This window comes from Hakea prostrata, chromosome 1, assembly GCF_041222555.1.
Source record: "Hakea prostrata isolate BN-2017 chromosome 1, UWA_Hpros_2, whole genome shotgun sequence".
Lineage (NCBI taxonomy): Eukaryota > Viridiplantae > Streptophyta > Magnoliopsida > Proteales > Proteaceae > Hakea > Hakea prostrata.
In genome coordinates, this window is record NC_142600.1 from 33,322,576 (window position 1) to 33,343,833 (window position 21,258).

The 21,258-nt window shown below is 35.0% G+C and overlaps 1 pseudogene; it reads left to right on the top strand.

The window, feature by feature from the left end:
* The first annotated feature begins 10,858 nt into the window (after nucleotides 1–10,858).
* LOC149028786 (ATP phosphoribosyltransferase 2, chloroplastic-like) overlaps nucleotides 10,859–21,258 on the top strand; it is a 71,848-nt pseudogene continuing 61,448 nt past the window's right edge.

A 21,258-nucleotide genomic window follows, 5' to 3' on the forward strand; every position in this document is an offset into this window, starting at 1 on the left:
ATAACTCATTTAGGGGTATATTAGTCACTTGACCAACAAAGGTAACGGTCAAAGCTTTAATCATTAAGACTTAAAAGTGGGTAACTTGAAATTATGCAAAAACATAAAAGTGGCGCCATGCAATTTAGCCCAAAAGCGGTTGGCCGGGATTCATAGGCCCAATTAAGTGGACACCCAGATAAAAAAACTCTTTATCTTATTTTTTTCTTAGGTACCTTCCCTATTTTTTAAGGTACACTTACTTACCCACATGGAAATAATGTCGGTGATTTCGCCCCCTGGCGAACCGAAACTAGGGGGCGAAACGATATTCGCTTGCGATGTATTGGAAAAATCAAAATTTTCAATTTTTTTTGTGATTTTTATGTTATTTCTTGCACTTTTTAGGCGATTTCTCTCGCGATTCTATCACAATCTTATCAATTCTATCCCAATGATTCAAGACTCAAAAGTTAATGTGTTAAATGTAATTAGGGGGAGAATCTACATAGAATAATTTATAAATAAGAAGACATTTTATAGTAAAATCTTCAAAATTAATGAGCAATCTTACCAACTATATTCTAGTGATCTAGTCCTCAAAAGTCAACATGCCAAATGTGGTTAGGGAAAAGTGTATACATGAAATAATTTATGGAAACAATTTAAATTATTAATGAATCTTGTAATAGAATCTTCAAAGTGAGGGATAATCATTCTAATAATGTCCGAATGATGTAGGCCTCAGAAGGTAACATATTAAATGTAACTAGGTAAGAGAATTTAAATAGAAGAATTTTTAGGAAATAATTCAAATTTACCATATATTTGCATCAAATTAGGATAGGCATTAAATATACCAAAATTACTGAGCCTTATTCTTAGGCTTGGCGAAACCCAAACCCTCGCTACCCTGTAGTCTGCCCCTTCAACAACTGCAGCATTCAACCATAAGTGCATGCAAACTAGGTGTAGGTGTTCTCCTCCATTAAACCAAGGTGAAACTTCTTCATCTTCTTCCTCATTCTTCTTAGATCCAACCGTTGGCAGCCATGGCCAAAGATCTCCATGGATTTTTCTAGGCTATGCTTGGAAAAGGTTCTATATTTGGTTGTAAGATTGCATTTTTTGCCTTCCATTCGAGATTGCAGGTATCATGGAGTCTTACTGAGTTAGAGTTACTCGTGCAAATAAGTTTTATACTGATTAGTAGGGCTTTAATTCTTGGGGCTTGGTAGTTCTTTCTATTATAGATAGTAATTTGTACTTCTGAAGTTCTATATCCAGAAATCCCTTCCTCGTTCAATAAGATTTTGAATGACTATTACCCTAAATTCATATCGATTATTTCTCCCGATTTGCAATCTAATCAGATTTTTTTTTATGACGCATGCCACTTCTGGTCTAAGATGAAGATGGACCTCAGCATCCATAAACACTTTGAGTGTAGTGGTATAGTCACCTGTACATGATACCTAAGCTCTAAATCCAGGATACTTTGTTGAACTGAAGCTGGAATACAGCTACTTTGAATCCCATATAGTTGTTTGTTAAATGTTCATAGTCCTTGGCAAAGTTAGAGGTTGGCCCTGGAAAAGAAATTCGTTTCTGGACTTATCACCAAACCCAGCAGATCGAACTCCAAGTAGTATCAACCTTATCTATCTCACCTAAAATTTGAAACAAATAAGTAATAAATTCTAACCAATCAAACAATATCTATATTGTTATAAAATAAAGAGAAAATATATTAGATACAAAGAAGAAAGACAAGATGAGTCCAATCAGAACTAACTCATTTAGTTGAGTGCATTACATATTTATAGTAGAAGGAGCATCTACTCTGATATGGAAATACAATATATGATTCTTGCACACAATAAGATATTCTTGATATGAAAAGATAGATTGCCGCCCAAGATAGAAGGTGCATAGAATGGAAATACTGATTGCCAATATTGTGTAATGAGATGGTTGTGATCTTCACAAATATTGCATCCTGAGGTAATTGAGATCTTCAATTGGAAGTACAATCTCTTTGGGGTAATGGACATCCATAATAAATATTTTTATAACACTCCCCCTTGGATGTCCATCAATAGATAATGTATCTCATTAAAACCTTACTAAGAAAAATCCTGTGGGAAAAAAATCTTAGTGAAGGAAAAAGAGTATACATATCTAAATAATACGTATTGGTAGCTGCCTCATTAAAAACCTTACCAGGAAAACCCAGTGGGACAAAACCTTGGTTAAGGGAAAAAGAGTGTAGCACGTATTTTACTCCCCCTGATGATAACATCATTGAGTATCTTTGAATACGTACATTCCATTATCATATACCAACTTCTCAACATTTGAAGTAGGCAACGCCTCAATAAATAAACCTGTCAAGTTATCATTTGAACGAATTCAATAAACATATATTTCACCATTTCATTGAAGATCAAGAGTGAAAAAGAATTTCGGTGAAATATGCTTCGTTCTATCTTCTTTGATATATCATCCTTTCAATTGAGCTTTGCATGCAGAATAATCTTCATATAATATTGTTGAAATTCCTTTTTCTAGTAGAAGACTGCATGCTTCATGAATGTGTTGTATCATTGATCTTAACCAAATATAAATAGCTAACATTCACTTGAAAATAAATAGCATGTTTGAGATCTAGTTTTATATAGATCAAATAAATATCCTGCATCTGCAAAACTAGTAAGTTGATATCCACATTCATAAAATAATATCATGTCAATAATTTCTCGAATATACTGAAATATATGTTTTATAACATTTCAGTGTCTTCGTATTGAAGAATAAATAAATCTTGTTAATACACTTATAAAAAATACTACATCCGATTGTGTATTATCAGCAAGATACATTAATGCCCCAATTGCACTAAGATATGGTACTTCAGGACCAAGAAATTCTCCACTGTTTTCTTGGGGTTGAAATGAATCTTTCTTTATATTGAGCGATCTCACAACCATTGGGGTACTCAATGGATGTATTTTATCTAGATAAAATCTCTTCAAAATATTCTCTATATAAGTTGATTGATGAACAAATATTTCATTCGTCAAATGCTCAATTTACAAATCAAGACAAAACATTGTCTTTTCAAGATTTTCATTTCAACTTTCTTAAAATAATCTACTGCTTTTGGAAACTCTTCAGGAGTTTCGATGATATTTAAATCATTATCATATATACTTACTAAAATTAGATCCATATCCTTTAATAAAGGCACAGTAATAAATTGGATCATTTTTATGCTTTTCATTTAGTAAATATTCACTAAGAAGATTACCATATATGCCTTGATAATCTTTGAAACCTTATTGAACAAACTTCCTAGGGATTTTTATATGTTTCAGTCATTTTGAATCCTTCAGGGATTTTCATATATATTTCAAACTCGAGTGAGCCATATAAATAGGCTGTAATAATATCCATTAGACGCATGTCAAAATTTTCATATACTGCTAGATTAATAAGATATCTAAAGGTGATTGCATCCACCACAAGAGAACATGTTTCCATATAATCAATGCCAGGCATCTGCAAAAATTATTGTGCCATAATTCATGCTTAATATATCACGATTTCATTCATTTTCTCATTTTATTTTTCGCAGAAAACTCAATTGTACCCCACTGGCTTTATACCTTCAGATATTGGACTATAAGTCCAAAAACTTTATTTTTCAAGCGAATTCAATTATGCTTGAATTGTGTCTCTACATTTTGGCCAATTATTTCTTAATTTATATTCATCAACAAATTTATATTCAAGATCCTCGTCTTGTTGCATTATTTCAACAAAAACATTATATGCAAAAATTGTTGTCGACAACTTTATATTTTCGGTTCCATATTTTTCCTGCAATGACATAACTAATCGAGATCTCTTCATTATTTTCAGGTACTTGAACCTCTTCTGGGGTTTTATAGAAAGTTATGTCTTCAGGATCTTCATAATCAATTGTCTCCATATTATGACCATCTTGATCATTTGCTCATTTCCTTTTCTAGGATTTTATCCTTGGAACCGATTGATCTTCCACGTTTTAAGCGTGATTTAATTTCATTTGCATTTATAGATTGTCCTGCTGGGACATCAATTCTAATTGGAGCATTTACAGCTGGAATATGAGATTTAGTAACTCTTAGCAGGTCAGTAAATCTGGCAGTTGATTTATAATATTTATTAAATTATCCTTTGAACTTCAAGTTCACAGTGCTCAGTGCGAGGATCTAATGAGATAATGATAATGCATACAATCAATCTCTTTTTCCAACTGTTTATTCTCTCCCCATCATGTTGGAAAAACTAATTCATCAAAATAATACTCAGCAAGTATTGCATTAAATAAATCTCCTATCTTTGGCAATATATTGAATTATATAAGGAGATTTATATCCAACATATATTCCCAACTTTATTTTGGGACTCATCTTTGTGCCCTGTGGTGGAGCAATTGGAACGTAAGCCGCACATCCAAAAATTTTAAGATGAGAAATATTTGGCTTTTGACCATAAGCCAATTATAATAGGGGGAATTTATGACAACCTTTTGGCCTGATGCGTACAAATGATGCTTTGTTCTCATAACCGATGGTTTAGCTATTAATTAGAGACATTTAATAAATGATTTTGCTAAACCATTTTGGATATAAACATAAACAATAGGCTATTCAACTGTGATCTCAGTTGTTATACAATAATCATAAAGCCTGAGATGTAAATTCACCAGCATTATCAAGACAAACTGTCTTTATCTTATAATCCATAAATTATGCTCTTAATCTCATTATTTGAGCAAACAATCTCGCAAACACCAAATTGCGAGTTCATAATGAACATACATGTGACCACTTTATAGATACATCTATTAAAATCATATATTATCTGAATGGTCCACATGATGGGTGAATGGGCCCATACATTTCACTCTCTATACGTTTCAAAAACGTAGAATGTTCAATCTCAACTTTAACTGGTGAATATTTAATAATAAATATTTCTTGAGAACAAACAATACAAGAAAATTCACTTAATTGAAGAATCTTCTGGTTCTTCAATGGATGACAATTGAATTTTCAATAATATTTCGCATCATACTTGATCCGGTATGGTCCAACCGGTCATGCCAAATAATAAAATTATTGGAATCAATATTCATTTGATTTACCCAAGCATGTGTTTCAACCATGCGATATTCGTGTAGTACAAATTGGGAGAAATATCTAATAACTTTGTATAGATATTTACTTATACCATTATTTGTAGTCTCAATCTGATAATAATTTTGGCAAATAGCTTTGAAACTTAATAAGTTTATTTGAGACTTACTACAAAATAATGAATTATTTATAACCAATTTTATCTCCCAGATAATAATAGATTAGCTCTTCTGGAGCTTCCAATCAATGTTGTACTACCGATTTTTATATGAACATTGGCTTCCACATCATCAAATAAAAGAAATGTGTATATTTTTCTCTCAGTATAATATGCGTCATAGCATATAAGATAATATTCACATTCTTCATCAAAATGATACAAAATATATCAAAAGATATATAGAAAGTCAATAAAAAAAAATTATAGAGGAAAAAGATTAAATTTAAGATAAACTAACATATGAAATGAAATTTGAAACGAAAAGAATTACATAATCAAATCTTCAACTATTATCTTCAAAGAAGTTTGCAACATCGAGATATGTAGTATCTGTGAGGCCATCAAAATCATTCATTTTATAGGCAAAAATTGCTCAAGTATCATGATTTTGGAAAATCCAATTTATCTCCACATTATTTTTTATTTATTTAATTAAGACTTGACAAAACATAATTAAATATTGTGGAGTATGACAGATACATGTCTAATAGCTTTCATACCACATCGGTAGAAATATTATCTTCACTTCTTGAATTGTTATATTGAGAATCCTTATTATTCTCTTATTTACTTCCATAATAATGACGGTAATTATTCCGTCTTTTGCCTCATCCTCTTCCACAGTTATGACCATAATTTTAATTTTGCATTCTTTCAGGCATATCATGAATTGATGCATTCACTTCAGGGAATGGAACAAAGCCAATAAGAAGAGCTTCATGACTTTTCATTAATAGTCCATTATTTTACTCAGCCACAAATAGGCATGATATCATTCAGAGTATTTCTTAAAACTCCTTTTACAATATTACTATTGTAACAACAAATTTGAAACTTGAAAATTTGCTGAAATATTTTCATGAATAATATTTTCTCCTTATAATTTCAAAAGAGAATTAATTTCAAAAACTACAGAACTATATTTATTTACAGTTTCAAATCTTGCAACTTCATGTGCATCTGCAGAACTGTGTTTATTTACAGTTTCAAATCTTGCAACTTCATGTGCATCTGCAGAACTGTATTCATTTACAGTTTCAAATCTTGCAATTTCAAGTGCATCTGCAGAACTGTACTTATTTACAGTTTCAAATCTTGCAACTTCATGTGCATTTAATAATATTTGTGGTGCAAAGCTAGCAACCACTATATATAATAAATAAAATCAATTGTTAATGACAAATCATAATTGTTAAGGAAATCTAATATCTTATTATTTGTTTGATTCTTAGATTCAATAAAACACACACATTTTTATCATGATGCACTTACATTTCAAGATGGACAAGGTAAACTCCATTGTTTACAAAAACGTGCGAGGAGGTTGATCATTGTTTTCACTTTGGAATAGAAAACATAATGATACATAGTTTGTTGTCTTTCTTCTCAAAACGCAATACTTCGAGCGGAGTCGTTCACAATTACTTCGAGCAGAATCGTGCTGATAACGTGTTATAAAATAAAGAGAAAATATATTAGATACAAAGAAGAAAGACAAGATGAGTCCAGTCAGAACTAACTCATTTAGTTGAGTGCATTACATATTTATAGTAGAAGGAGCATCTACTCTGATATGGAAATACAATATATGATTCTTGCACACAATAAGATATTCTTGATATGGAAAGATAGATTGCCGCCCAAGATAGAAGGTGTATAGAATGGAAATACTGACTACCAATATTGTGTAATGAGATGGTTGTGATCTTCACAAATATTGCATCATGAGGTAATTGAGATCTTCAATTGGAAGTACAATCTCTTTGGGGTAATGGACATCCATAATAAATATTTTTATAACATATATATGTTTATAGCATGAGTACAGTAGAACAAGGCATGACAAACAGTTTCTGGACCAAATGCACTCACCAAACAAATTGGGACTTGAGAGATGCATCTTATAAAAAGAGATTGACTAAGAAGAAGTGCTTGCTGAATTAGCTTGCAAAGACATTGGTTAAGTAATGCGAACTATGTTGATCTTACCAAGAAAACCCCTGACTTGGTTAGGGCCCATCATCTCCATGCATCTGCGGTTAGAGATAATATAGAAAGTGTTGTAATTGTATGAAACTAATCTTGAGTACTAAAAATAAGCCCTTGCATAAGATAAGTTTTCCATCTAAATGTTCTCCAACCAATAAATTCATGCACAAAGAAAGGCCCTAGATTATGGGGAGGGGAGGTGATCCTAAAAGAAGGAAGAGATGGAATGCAAGGATCCTCATACATAGAAGTATTCAGCCCATTTCCTACCTTCTTAATGAGATAAAGTTTGAGAGCATCTTGACCCACAATAATGTATTTCCACCCCCATGAGGCTTCATTAGGACTAAGAGGTTGGAGGGAGTGGTTTGAAAGGTATTTGGCTCTCATAGTTTGGGCCCATATAGAGAATCCCTACAGGTGATCTCCAGCATTGTTTTGACAAAAGAGCTTCCTTGAAGCAATGTAGGTCTCTAAATCCCATTCCCCCATTCTTCTTCCTTTGACAAACAATTCTCCACTTAATTAATACCTTTCCTGAATTACCTTGCATCAAAAGTCCATAATCTCTTTATTTAATTTGGAGCATAAGTCTTTTAGGAGAAGGAAATTTGACATTGCAAAAGAGCATAGGGCAGTTGCTATTGCCTTAATTAGGACCTTTTTGCCCTCTCTGGAGAGAAGGTTCTCCTCCCAACCTGTAAACTTGGAATTCAATATGTCCAAGATAAAGGAGAAAATTTGGGATTTGGACTTGTCAAAAGTGAAGGGCAGACCTAGATAGGTACCTAGCAGTCAACTTCCTGGATGCCCAATATAGAGGAGATATGCTTCTTAGAGTACTCAGGGGTACCAAGACTAAATAGAATAGAAGATTTTTAGTGATTAACCTGCTAACCTGATATAGATTCATATTCTTGTAGTACTTGGGAGAGAAGTTGTGGATTTTGGGCTCTTGCTATAGTGAAGACCATACAAAGATTTGCAAAAAAGAGGTGGTTAATTTTTTTGGCTTCTCCAACAAACATGAATACAAAGAAGTCTAGGAATCCCAACATTGGAGGAAAGTCTCTTGGTCAGGGCTTCTTGACACAATATAAATAAATAAGGGCTTAATGGACACCCTTCCCTTAACCCCCTTTGTGGTATTATTTTTTTTAGTGAGTTGACCATTGACTTAAACCTAATATTCAACTGTAGATCTCCATTGCATTACCAATTTGTCCGTTCTCTGCAAAACCTAGAATCAAAGAGTTTCCCTCACAAAGCTCCATTCTACCTTGTCATAAACCTTATAGAGATCCAATTTGATAGCCATGTACCCTTTCGTTGAGTGTAGTTACTTTATAAAGTGAGAACACTCATGAGTAATGTAAATGTTATCATAAATGGATCTACCAAGAACAAATGAATGTTGAATCTGATTAATAATAGACTAGAGAAAAGGTTTCAATCCATTTGCCAAACATTTAACAATTACTTTATAGAGTATAATGCAAAGGCTAATCAGTCTTAGGTGACTTATTTGAGGTTTATTTCTTTTGGGGATGAGAGTGATATTGTCTTATCAAGGCTTGTCAAAAGATATCCTCTCTGGAAGAAATGCTCGGTGCTACAAACTAAGTCTTCTCTCAGCAATTCCCAATTTCTCTGATAAAATCTAGCTGGTAGCCCATCTACCTCAGGTGTTTTGTTCCCTTTCATTGAAACAAATCTTTTTTTTTAATTCCTTCACACAAGAAGGGTTGACAAAAAGCCTGATCATCCTATATAGAAGAGATGCAATGAGCTAAACTAGACATAAATAAAGAAGGGGATGGGGAGATGATGATGTAAACAAAGATAAGAAGTAAGTTCGGATTTCACCCACAATAGCAGCTTCTTCTGTGATCTAGTACTTAAATCTGAGTATAGCATTATGTTGCCTCCACTAGGCCTTGCTTGAGTGGAGGAAGGTTGTGTTGCAGTCCCCTGATTCCAACCATTTGATTCTTGATCTCTGCTTCAGTACTTGTCTTCTGCCTTCATTAAATAGTCCAACTTATGTAGCAGTTCAAATTTAGTTGGCACAGTCTCCTCAGTTGTGGGTAGTTGTTGCAATTCCCCAATTGCCTCATGGACCCTTGGAATTTCTTTTGATGCTGCCCTAAACATGGCTTTACTCCAATGCTTCAGTGTTCGAGCACAGTTCCATATCTTCTAGCCTAGGAAGGTCTTCTCACTTTATTTCATAGCTATAACGCATAGGTCTTCTCTTCACATATTGAAGTGTGAGTCTAGAGGAGTGCCTAAAGCTCATAAACAAAGATACAACCCTAAAGCTCATAAACGAAGCAAAAGGGGATGAACCGATGAAGACCTACATATCAACAAGCACCACATAAATCAAGTTAGAGAACAGACCTGGGAGTTTTGTAAATTTAAGGTATTCAACCAAAAAAAGATGAAACCATTGATATCCTTCACTAGTAAGCTACAATGGCTTATCTTTTTTCTTGCTAGAGTGAAACCAAGTTTTGATAACACATTGGAAGAATCAAATGACAATCTAATCGATAACCCAACAAATATGTACAAAACAAATAAAGGGGCACAGCATTGAAAAATCTGAACTGATTAAAAAAAAAAAAAAAAAAAAAAAAAACGAGAGCAACATTTAAAGAACAAAGAAGGGTTTTTTTTTTTAAATTTTTTCGGGGGAGGGAACAATGAGTCCATATTGTCTCCCACAGCTGTTGTTGACAAGAATTATAGGCGGGCCCACAGGGTTAGGGTGATGGAGTTTTTTTTTTAAATGTTCTATTATTTTTTACTTGTGGGTCCCACATAATTTATGGTTATAACACTGTTGGGAGAGCACATAATGCTCCCCATTTAGGGAGATGATCCACACTCGGCTTTTTATATAGATATTATATAATATAAGATAGGTTTTGCCTCTGGCCAGGCTGGCCTTGAGGGAATTTGAACTCTCACCTCTTACTCAAAGTTATTTGTTTTTTCCAGAACCACCCCTAGGGGTTAAAAAGGATGGACTTTAGCCGTGTTATAAGCATTACTCCCCAATTGGAACCCTTGTAGACCATCCTATATAAAATGCTCATCATGGTTTAATCAAAACCAACTGTAGAGATTTGAGAGTAGAACACAAGATTCACTACTTAGTGGCATATAAACAAAGAAAGACAAAAAGGGAACAAAAGACCATGTGAGGAGAGAGACGAAGGAACTGGGGCAGAATATACCTCACGAGTGAGTTTTTATTTTTATCTTTGGAAGCTAATTTTAATCTTTGTATGTTCAGAATATTCAAAGGAAGGCTCATACCAACGATTGAAAGAAGCAAGGAGTCCCAACGATGATGGAGAAGCTGTAGAAACCCTAGACACAGGGTAGTTGTTCCAAAGTTTTTTTCTTGGACCGAGATTATTAGCTATACATTGGCATCTTGTGTTTACAGATTGCAGATTGGGGTGTTATTTTTTGGAGATTTTCAGCAATGAACTTGTTTCTAGGTCTCGTCCAACCGTTTCCCTCCACCATAGCTTTGTCGTCTTTGCACATGTATACAATAGACCCATTTTCGTATTTACCCCCTCATGCGTCTTTTGTTAAGACGACACTCTCTTCTTCGTCCCAACAACATTTGGAGAAAAGGGTCCCTGAGAGGAATGAAGTTCGTCTTGGATTACCAAGTAAAGGTCGCATGGCTCAAGACACCTTAGATCTTCTCAAGGTACTATTTTTGTTGTCTTAATTTGACTTTCAGCGATTGTTTCTTTGGTTATACTAGATGTCACTCTTTCATTCTTCTAACATTAATTTGTTTTGAAAAGGATTGCCAACTCTCTGTCAGCCAGGTGAATCCTCGACAATATGTTGTAGCAATTCCGCAGGTGCATACATAGGTCATTATTCTTTTGGCTTACCATACTATTTGTGATGCTTTTTTTTTCAATAAAATCCTTTGTATGCTTGTACTTCTCTCATAGATTGTTTTATGTGTGTGTGGTGTGGTGGTGGAGGCTGAGTGTGTTCATGTTTAAGTGTGTCTATGTGTTTGTGGCATCTGCAACTCAATTTTGCTGTGATAATCTGCTGTCAAATTTATGATGGGGTGGGTCCTTATGTGCATTCCTCTTGCTTTTGTATGATGTTTTCATAGAAGTACATTTCACCTATGTTATATCGTGTATGTTGGAGATGACACTGTGAATGTTGTTGTGTGATCAACTCCCTTTTGAATATGTACTAATGTACTTTGGGTGTATGTTACTGGTCCTTGCTAGGATTCCATTATGTTAACCAACCCTTTGCAGCTTTGGTGGCATCTGCCAATATGTTCAGTGTTGGTAGGGTTTGATTGCACTTATGTGATTTGATTCTTTTTATTCATGGTGTTATAATCTATTTTGTATTCTGTCTATGACTGGGGCATCTTCTAGTCAAATTTTTTCAAGTTAGCTGAATTCAGCTGATGTGAAATCATAGTTGTCACGGCGACGAGGCGGTTTTAGCTAGTTGGGGCGATGAGTTGACGAGGCGCCCTTCGAGGCGCTTTGGAGGTGGTCAAGGCGTTTTAAGTAAATTTTTTTTTTTTTACTTTTTAGTGTACATTACATACACTAATTCATTATAAACATATCTTATATATAATAAAAAGGGTAATTTTCATATGGACTCCCTGAGGTTTGGTCTTTGTCATTTTTAGTCCAAAAAATTTGAGACTTTTTGCATATGCCTCCCTTGTGCTATAGAAAAAGTCAATTTAAGGACAAATTATCGTTTCTATAACCAATTTGCCCTTATTCTTTTTTTTTTGGAGAAATTTCATTTGGACCCCTGAGGTTTGGTTTATGTCATTTTTAGTCCAAAAAGCTGAAACTTTGCATTTGCCTCCCCTGTACTATAGAAAATGTCAATTTAAGGACAAATTATCACTTTTATGACCAATTTGCCCTTATTCATTTATTTTTTTTTTTTTAATTTAAATTTTTTTGCATATACATCCTACCTACCATGAAACTCATGACTCCCCTTTTAGTCCAAAAATTATAGAAAAGTCTTAAAATTCAAATAAATTTTAAAATATGACTAAAATACATTTATATGTTAAAATCACTCAAGTACTCCTTAGCTTAAACCCTATTTTTGGACTAAAAGGGGAGTCACGAGTTTCATGGTAGATAGGATGTATATGTAAAAAATTTAAATTAAAAAAAGAATTAGGGCAAATTGGTTATAAAAGTGATAATTTGTCTTTAAATTGACCTTTTCTATAATAAATGGGAGGCAAATGCAAAGTCTCCGCTTTTTTGGACTAAAAATGACATAAACCAAACCTCAGGGGGTCCAAATGAAATAAGAATAAGGGCAAATTGGTCATAGAAACGATAATTTGTCCTTAAATTAACTTTTTCTATAGTACGGGGAGGCATATGCAAAGTCTCAATTTTTTTGGACTAAAAATGACATAGACCAAACCTCAGGGGGTCCATATGAAAATTACCCTAATAAAAAAACTAATATTAGCCATTTAGCTTACCTCAAGTCATCCAACATACTACAAACCACACATAGTAGGTCCTAAATAAATTTCAAGTATCATACTATCATTAACAAGAATCAAGATACAATAAAATGTAACTAAATAGTAAACACATAGATGCATGAACAAAACAAATAAACACTAGACAACATACCTTCATTAAATGTCACCAACACTAGCACCATCAAATGCAAGGGATAAATAAATAAAAGCAGATAATATCAAAAGAATTGCAGTTCAAAGGAATCTCATGTACATAGTGCATACACCAACCAGTATATCTTAAGAATGCAAACCAAACCAGAAAAAAAATAAAATATAGCAACTTATAACATTGTTACAATGCAGAAAAGAAATAAAAAAATAAAAAAAAATCCAACGACATACCGTCGCCTGAGATGGTGACCAAAGCCGCTGCAACTACGGTGGCTTTCGTATGAGCCTATGAGGGAAAAAGAAAAAAGAAGAAGCAGAAGTAAGAGAGTAGCAGGCTAGCAGCAGAAGTCGATCAATTTTGGACCTTTGAAACTGAAAAAAGCAGTATAGTGTGTCGCCGGTGATATTTCAGGTTGTCGTTGGAGTCGCTGGATGTCGCTGGAGTCGCTAGTTGTTGTCCTCAATCGAGTGGAACTGAAGAGAGTAGCAGAGGAAGATAATACTAGGTGTGAATCTTGATAGAAGAAATCAAGAAATGAAAAGCTGAAGAGAGTTATGGGCCTTCTGGCTGTCGCCGATGATACTTTTAGCTATCGCCGAAGTCGATGACTGTCGCCGGAGTTGATGACCTTCATCGTCGATGAAGAGAGTAGCAGAGGGAGAGGGCCGAGAGACAGAGACGATGAGAGCAGAGAGTTAGGGCTTGCAAACAATTGGGATCGAGTGATTCTCGGTTTTCTTCTTTTTGTTTTGTTTTTTTTCTTCTTTTGGTTAATGATTTAATGTTAGAATGATCCCATGTATCTCATGTAAAACTTATATATATGCACTCAACCATTAGATGATTTCCAATTGGAATCTAATTTCTAATTCATATTTTACCTTTGATTTGGAATGAAAAATATGATGGTTTTTAAAACCCACAAAGGCGGTCGCCTATGGGTTTGAGGCGTTCGAGGCGGCACATAGGCGACGCCACAGAGCCTGAGGCGTCCGACCTTATGGCCTTTATATGAGGCGGTTGTTGCCTCATCTCCACAAAGATCGCCAGGATGCCAAGGCGTCGCTAGGCGATGCCTTGACAACTATGTGTGTAATGCCATTCTCAATGTGTGGCATTTGTATTTGGTGAAAAGATTGCTATGCCGTCCTTGACAGATTCTCATATACGCTTTTAACATAAAACAAAGTGTTTTGCACTTTCACACTGTCTCTTCTATCTAGACCATGTGACCCCATGTGGGCACTGCATGAATACCATTTTCTAACCCCTAATTGGTGCAACAATTAGGATTCTTCCTACAGTGGAGGCAATATTATATTCATATTTGCATATGAGAGTTTAAACAAGAGTTGAAGTAAGCTATTCAATTTTTGTCCCATTAAATATTTTAAATGATAAGTGTGTATTGAGTGTTGTAAGCGGTTGTAACTACCATCTTCATGCATGTGTGTAATGCAATTGACGTCAATATGCTTAGATTTTTCAAAAACAATATTATATTCATATTTGCATATGAGGGTTTTTAAAAGGTTTGTTGTTTTTTCTCAATTTTGACCCCAATATTTTATGATAGGGTGTTTGGGGTGTTGTGGCGGTTGTCTCCTCTTCATGCAGGTGTATGCAAGGCGCAGCTTAGTTTTTCAAAATTTATTTGTTTAAGGTTTGGTGCAGCTTGCAAACTTAGAAGTCTGGTTTCAACGGCCCAAGGATATTGTGCGCAAATTGCTGTCAGGAGATTTAGACCTTGGTATTGTGGGTCTAGATATACTAAGTGAATATGGACAGGTAAGCATTGATGTTATGATATGTTACTTACCAACCTAGGAGAGGTTTTGACCTTCTTCCTTGCTGATCTCGCATTTTTTCTTCGACACTTGTAAATCATTTTATATGGAATGTTATACGTGCACCACCTAATTTTGGACCATATTTCATCACCCCATTGAAAAACTATATATAAAATGATAAATGTGGATGCGAAAAATTAGGGCTTCTTGCATTCTTCCTGGTTGATTTTGTTTCTTTACTTCCACACTTAATCATTTTATATAAAGTTTCTTACATGCAACCCCCCTAATTTAGACTGTATTTGATGAACCACCACTGAAATCACATGAATTCCATGTAATCCCTTATAAAAGAGTTTAGGCTTAGCTTTCTGTGTGTCTGTAGCATTATGTGTGCTGGGGAAATTGTTATGCGAACTCCCTGATTTGGATGAATAAACCCAACTAAATGGAGTCAGCTACATGGATCCTTGCACCACAACAACAACAACCACTACCATATGCCTTGTGCCAACTAAATGGAGTTGGCTATGTGGACCCTTGCCTTCCCATCAGCTCTATTGGAGGCCATGGTATATACAAAGCCTAAGCATCCATATCCTTTCTCACCACTTCTTCTCCTAAGTTTATCTTAGGTATTCCCCCTAGTTCTTTGAATTCCTTCAATTTGGAGTAGATCACTTCTCCTGTTTTGTTTAAGTATATGATTGTTAAATTACTAGGCAACCCATACCTCATGGTTTTTAATTATTGCAGCAAAGTATCCCTCTCAAGATAGAGAGATGAAGCTCAAATTTTTGTGAGTTCATAAAGATAATATTTGTCAATTGTTGGCTGATTTATGAGGGAACCCACTTCAGTTTTAAAATCAGCCCAAGTCAACCTTACAAATTTTGGATAATGATTCCCTTTCTGATGGTTTTTCTTAGTATCCTTTTTTATTACACAATATCCAACAAAAAGACACTTAAGGCTTCTTAGATGTAATTTGGATAGACCTAGGCAATGGTCACAAATAAAGCGAAACAACATGAGGTGGCAACACAAAAGTGGGCTAGAAGGAAATCAACATGCAGTAGGAAATACTTCCCTTTAGGACAGATGAAGACCCTCCGTTAATTAGGTAACATGCAGTTAACACTGCAACAACAACAACAACAACAATAAGCCTTGTCCCAACTAAATGGGGTCGGCTACATGGATTCTTGCCTTCTAATCGGTTTTGATTGAGGCCATGCTAGATACAAGGCCTAAGCTATGCATATCCTTTCTCACCATTTCTCTTAAGATTATCTTAGGTCTACCCCTAGCTCTTCTAGTCCCTTCGATTTAGATTATGTTACTTCTCCGTATAGGGTCATGCCACCTCAAATGACTTTCTTGAAGCTTATCAGCTTATGGGAGCAACTTCCAAACCAACTCTAATATGATCATTCCTTATCTTGTCCTTTCTAGTTTTGCCACTCATCCATCTTAGCATCCTCATTTTTGTTACACTGAGTTTATCTATTTTGATTCTTTTTAACAGCCCAACACTCTGCACCATACATCATAATTGGTCGAACAACGGTCTTATAAAATTTTCCTTTAAGCTTTAATGGAATATGTGGATCACATATGACCCCGGACGCACCTTTCCACTTCATCCACCCTATTTTAACACTATGTCACCCCAAAAAGGTTTTGGCATTCACATTTTAGATAATAAAGAGTGAGTAACCTCCATTAAATATTCTTCCTTTCTGACATGCCGCTTTGTTGAGGGGTGTCAGCATAAGAAGACTGGTACAGAATTCCGTGAGAAGTCATAAAGGTCTGAAAAGGTGCTGCAAAATATTCTTTCGCATTATAACTGCGAAGAACTTTAACCATAATCCCAAACTAGGTAAGCATTTCTATAACAAAACCATAGAAAATATTAAATAATTTGAACACAATTTCATTAGATAAAGCCAGGTGACCTTGGGATAATTGTCCACTAATGTAACAAATTATCAAAAACCTAAGGTGGATAAAATAGGACATGGTCCCCAAGTATGGACCAAAGAAAAAAGTTGATTAGATCCATTATTAAGGCGTGGGAGATAGCTCACATAGTGGAGCTTCCAAATTGATAGGCTTCACAAGGTAAAGTAGAAATAGAACAAAAGCCTTCATCTAGAAATTTTGTATTTTCTAGTGTAGGATTTCCTAAATGACAATGAATTTGATGTGGGTTGGAGATGCTTGAACAAGCCACAGAGTTGAAGTCTTCAAACAAATATAGTCCCCCAAATGCTCAGTCTCTACCAAACACCTACTTCATCAAAAGATCTTGAAATAGGCAATAGCTAGGGAAAAAGGTGATAGAACAATTGTAAGTAGTAATAAATTTATGAACATATAATAAGTTAAATTCTTAGTCAGGAGAATATAGAATTGATGATAATGATGAGGAAGGGGTAAGGGTGATAGTTCTTGTGCCTGTGACGTTGGCATGGGACCCAATGGCGAGGGTGACAATGCATGAAGATGGATGGAAAGAAGAGAAGGTACTGAAACTACCTGTCATATGGTTAGATATTCGTGAATCAATAACCAAAGGTTAGTTTGTGGATGAAAGACATGCAGTGGCATTTACTGTTTGGACAATAGTAGGCATGGGTGAATGTGAGTCCGTGACTGAGCTGCCTGAAGCTGAGTAAATCGTAGGTAGTCCGCCTTTGACATCTTAATTGTCTAATGCAGTACTTTAGCAATCTATGACTCAGATGGATTTCTATGCAACTTCAAACAGAAATGCTGAATGTGTCCAAGTTTTCCACGAGGATGGCAGGCATAGAACAATATTCCATCAAAACTTGCGAAATTTCCACCGAAATTTCCCATTTTGGAAAATGCGAAACGAAATTCATGAGGGCCGAAAAAAAGTCCTCAATTTCGATCGAAACTGTTGAAATTTCGTCGATTTTGATTGAAACTTGTCGAAACCTCGAAACCTGTCGAAACTTGGTTCAACCTAGTTGGACCAGCTGGTTCATGAGGAAAAAAAAATCCCAAATTTTGTGGGAAACTTGAGAAATTTCGTGGAAACCTAGGAAATTTCGTGGAAACTTGGGAAATTTCATGGAAAGCTGGGAAATTTTGTGGAAACTTGGGACTTTTTCCTGTAAATTTTGTAGCTTTCCCAAATTTTCAATTTTTTTGTTTATTTCATGTTTCCCCAAATAGCCCCTTCATCAGGACTTCCCTATCCAAAGTGCGTATTCCCTCAGGTTGGTTATTTTAAGCATATTGATGACCAGACTCATAAAGTTACAGTTGTCGATTAACTTGACATCCATAGGCATAAAATGTCATGGGATGTCTATGTTCGTTGGTTGGAGGAGAGGATGTTATAGCATAGTACTACTCAGCTCACAGGATGAATCCACTCTTGACACTCTTCTTAACACTAAGTTGTATTTTCCTTTTATTGTCAACTATTTTGAAGTTAGAAATTATATATTGAATGTTATGTGCTTAAGTAGTTAAGTTTATAATGTACTTTTTGGACAACTCTACATTGATGTTATGTACATTGAATGACATATCTACAATGATTTTTTTAGCAAAATACAACAAATGTATTATTTATACTCTAATTAGCTTAAATACAAGATCCCACCCCAAAATACTCTCTAAAACCTGTCGAAACTTGATGTCGAAACTTGTACGGAAAAGTCCTCGGTTTCCTCGAAATTTCCCAAGTTTCCATCTAAGTTTCCCATTTTCACCAGGTCGAAACTTGAGTTTCCCTCGAATTTTTTACCATGATGGCAAGTTTTGGTTGGCCTTGAATTATCAGTAGTAGTATTCTTTCTTGTTCCTTGTCCTACTGAAGAACAATGACTCAGTTTAAAGGTTGCAAGAGCAGATTTATCTTCTGGTGCTTTATCATGAGAGTAATTAAAAGAACTCTTCTTGAAATAGAAGACTAACTTATCTATAAGAGTCCTACTTGAAGAAAAGACTCCTAAGAACTCAAGAACTCAACTAACAAATCAACTAAGACTTTTAGATAAGACTGGAGTCCAAAAATTGAATTCCAGCAGATACTTAGGGCTGCAATTGACCAAATTTATCCCTTTTAGGGTTCGGCCAGCCCTAGATGCACCACCTTGGTGAGGCCTTGAGAACCCAAACCAGGGTTTCAGCCAGGGGGTCACCCTGGTTCACATCCCAGCTCACCCCTAACCCTCCCTAGGCCCAACTGTAGGCTTCTCTTTTCATCATAGGGTAAGTCTGGGTATTACTAACATCCCATGATTCTTTGGTGTAGCCCTAACATCATCGGTCCAATTTTATCCCCAGCCCATTTATGTCTTGTTAACTGAACTTCTGCCAAAACCCTAACCATCTCAAATTTCACCCTCAAACCCATCCCATTAATTCCCAGTTTTTTTTTTTTTTTTTTTCAAATTCTGGTTCATGCTAGGACAGGATCTTGGAGTGACCCTAATTTTACGGAAATAAAGTACAGGATCTTGGAGTGACGCTAATTTTAGGGAAATAATTGCACATCTCAAAGCCCTAAAATCTAGATTACATCATGTGTTAGTTAGAAACCCATAACCAAAATAATGGTCTTCATAGGGATTGAGGATATGCAGAAGCAATGAAGATGTTGAGATGGATGCATGCCCAGAACCTAAAAATAGTAACTAAGTATGTTTCAGAAAATTCCCAAGAAAATTCTCATTAGTCTTCTTTTGATTTCTAAACTGAGGATGTATGGTAGTTCTGTGCTTAGGTTGATCATCAGAATATAGACTGTCACTAACATTTTTTTTTCCTAACTACTTGAGCAGGGGAATGAAGATTTGATCATAGTTCATGATGCACTTGAGTTTGGGGAATGCCGTTTATCTGTTGCAGTGAGTAGCTTAATTGCTATTGTGGTTTACAAAAAGTGGCACTGAATCCTACCTATGGCAATCTAGTTTCTACTGTGCAAGTCTAATATATATATTTTTAATTATTATTATTATTTTTTTTGTTGGGAAATGAATTTAAGTCTGTTAGTTGTTTCATCAATTTTCAGATTCCTAAGTACGGAATTTTTGAGAATATAAATTCATTGAGCGAGCTAGCCCAAATGCCTCAATGGACTCATGAGAAGCCTTTGCGAGTTGTTATGGGTTTTACTTATGTATGTTATACTGATGGCTCTATTATTGTTTTAAATTATCTAGTTGTTGTATTTTGATTTTTAAATACACTTGCTTATTAATCTCTGGTTAGATGGTGCCCTATGATCTGATTTTTTCGCATGCCTGCACAGCTGGGTCCTAAGTTCATGAAGGAGAAGGGAGTGAAGCATGTCACCTTTTCAAGTGCAGATGGAGCATTGGAAGCAGCACCTGCGGTGAGACTTCTCTTGGCTTTTCTCTATTTATGTGTTATCCTGTGATGTTCTTCATTATTATGCTGCCTTTTATTTACTCATTTCATACTAGTAGTCTAGGAACCATCTCGAAGAGTTTGCAAGCAGTTTTCAATTAAAAAGGTTCCTTTCAATTTCGCTCAATAGTAGTTTTTTTTTTGTCCTTTCTTTTTAGATTGTTAAAATATTGAAGATCTTTTAAATATTCTGCCTTTTAGCATTTGTACCCAAAAAAAAAAACTATAGTTCCTTGCTTGACCATCATAGGACTTGCATTCTGCCTTGGTTGCTCTTTCAAGATAGATTTCCATCTACATTATTCTGATTAGCGAGTTTTCTTTATTATGTCATTTCAGGAAAATTTTATAGTTTCCCAAGTAGGGGGTTTCTTAGACTGGCACAAATATTTGGTACATGGCATATGGGTGGGGCTGAAATTTTGTTGATAGGTAGACACTGGGGTTCTATAATAGTCAAGTTATAGAGAAAGCAGGGTTTCCTAGGTGGCAAAATAAAGTTGTAGAAATCAAGTGAACAACTTAATTTTTTCTTAACAGAAGGGGCAGTTGAAAATACCATGGTTATCAAGGCATTGGCCAAGACATCTAGGCGGGTTTTGACCCCTAGGTGCTGAGTCGCTTTTTAAACATGCAAGATTTTGGCTGCTTTATTGCCTAGGTGCTGCCACCTTGTGTGTATGTTGTTGCCTAGGCGCTGAATCAGTCACTTTTTGACATTTTGTGCATAGTTGTTTTATTATTATTATTATTATTTTTTTAACATCGTTAGGTGGAGAGTTATTCCGAATAATGCTAAGAATTTTGTTTTACAATTCGGACTTTGACATAATTATTGGTATCATTTGGAAAAATTCGATGTAGAAGAATAATTCAGTAATTACTCGAACAATTAAACAACTATGTGTACCATATAGGTAAAGGTAAGTCAAGGTTTGAACTTTAAAGTATCAGAATTGAGTATCGTA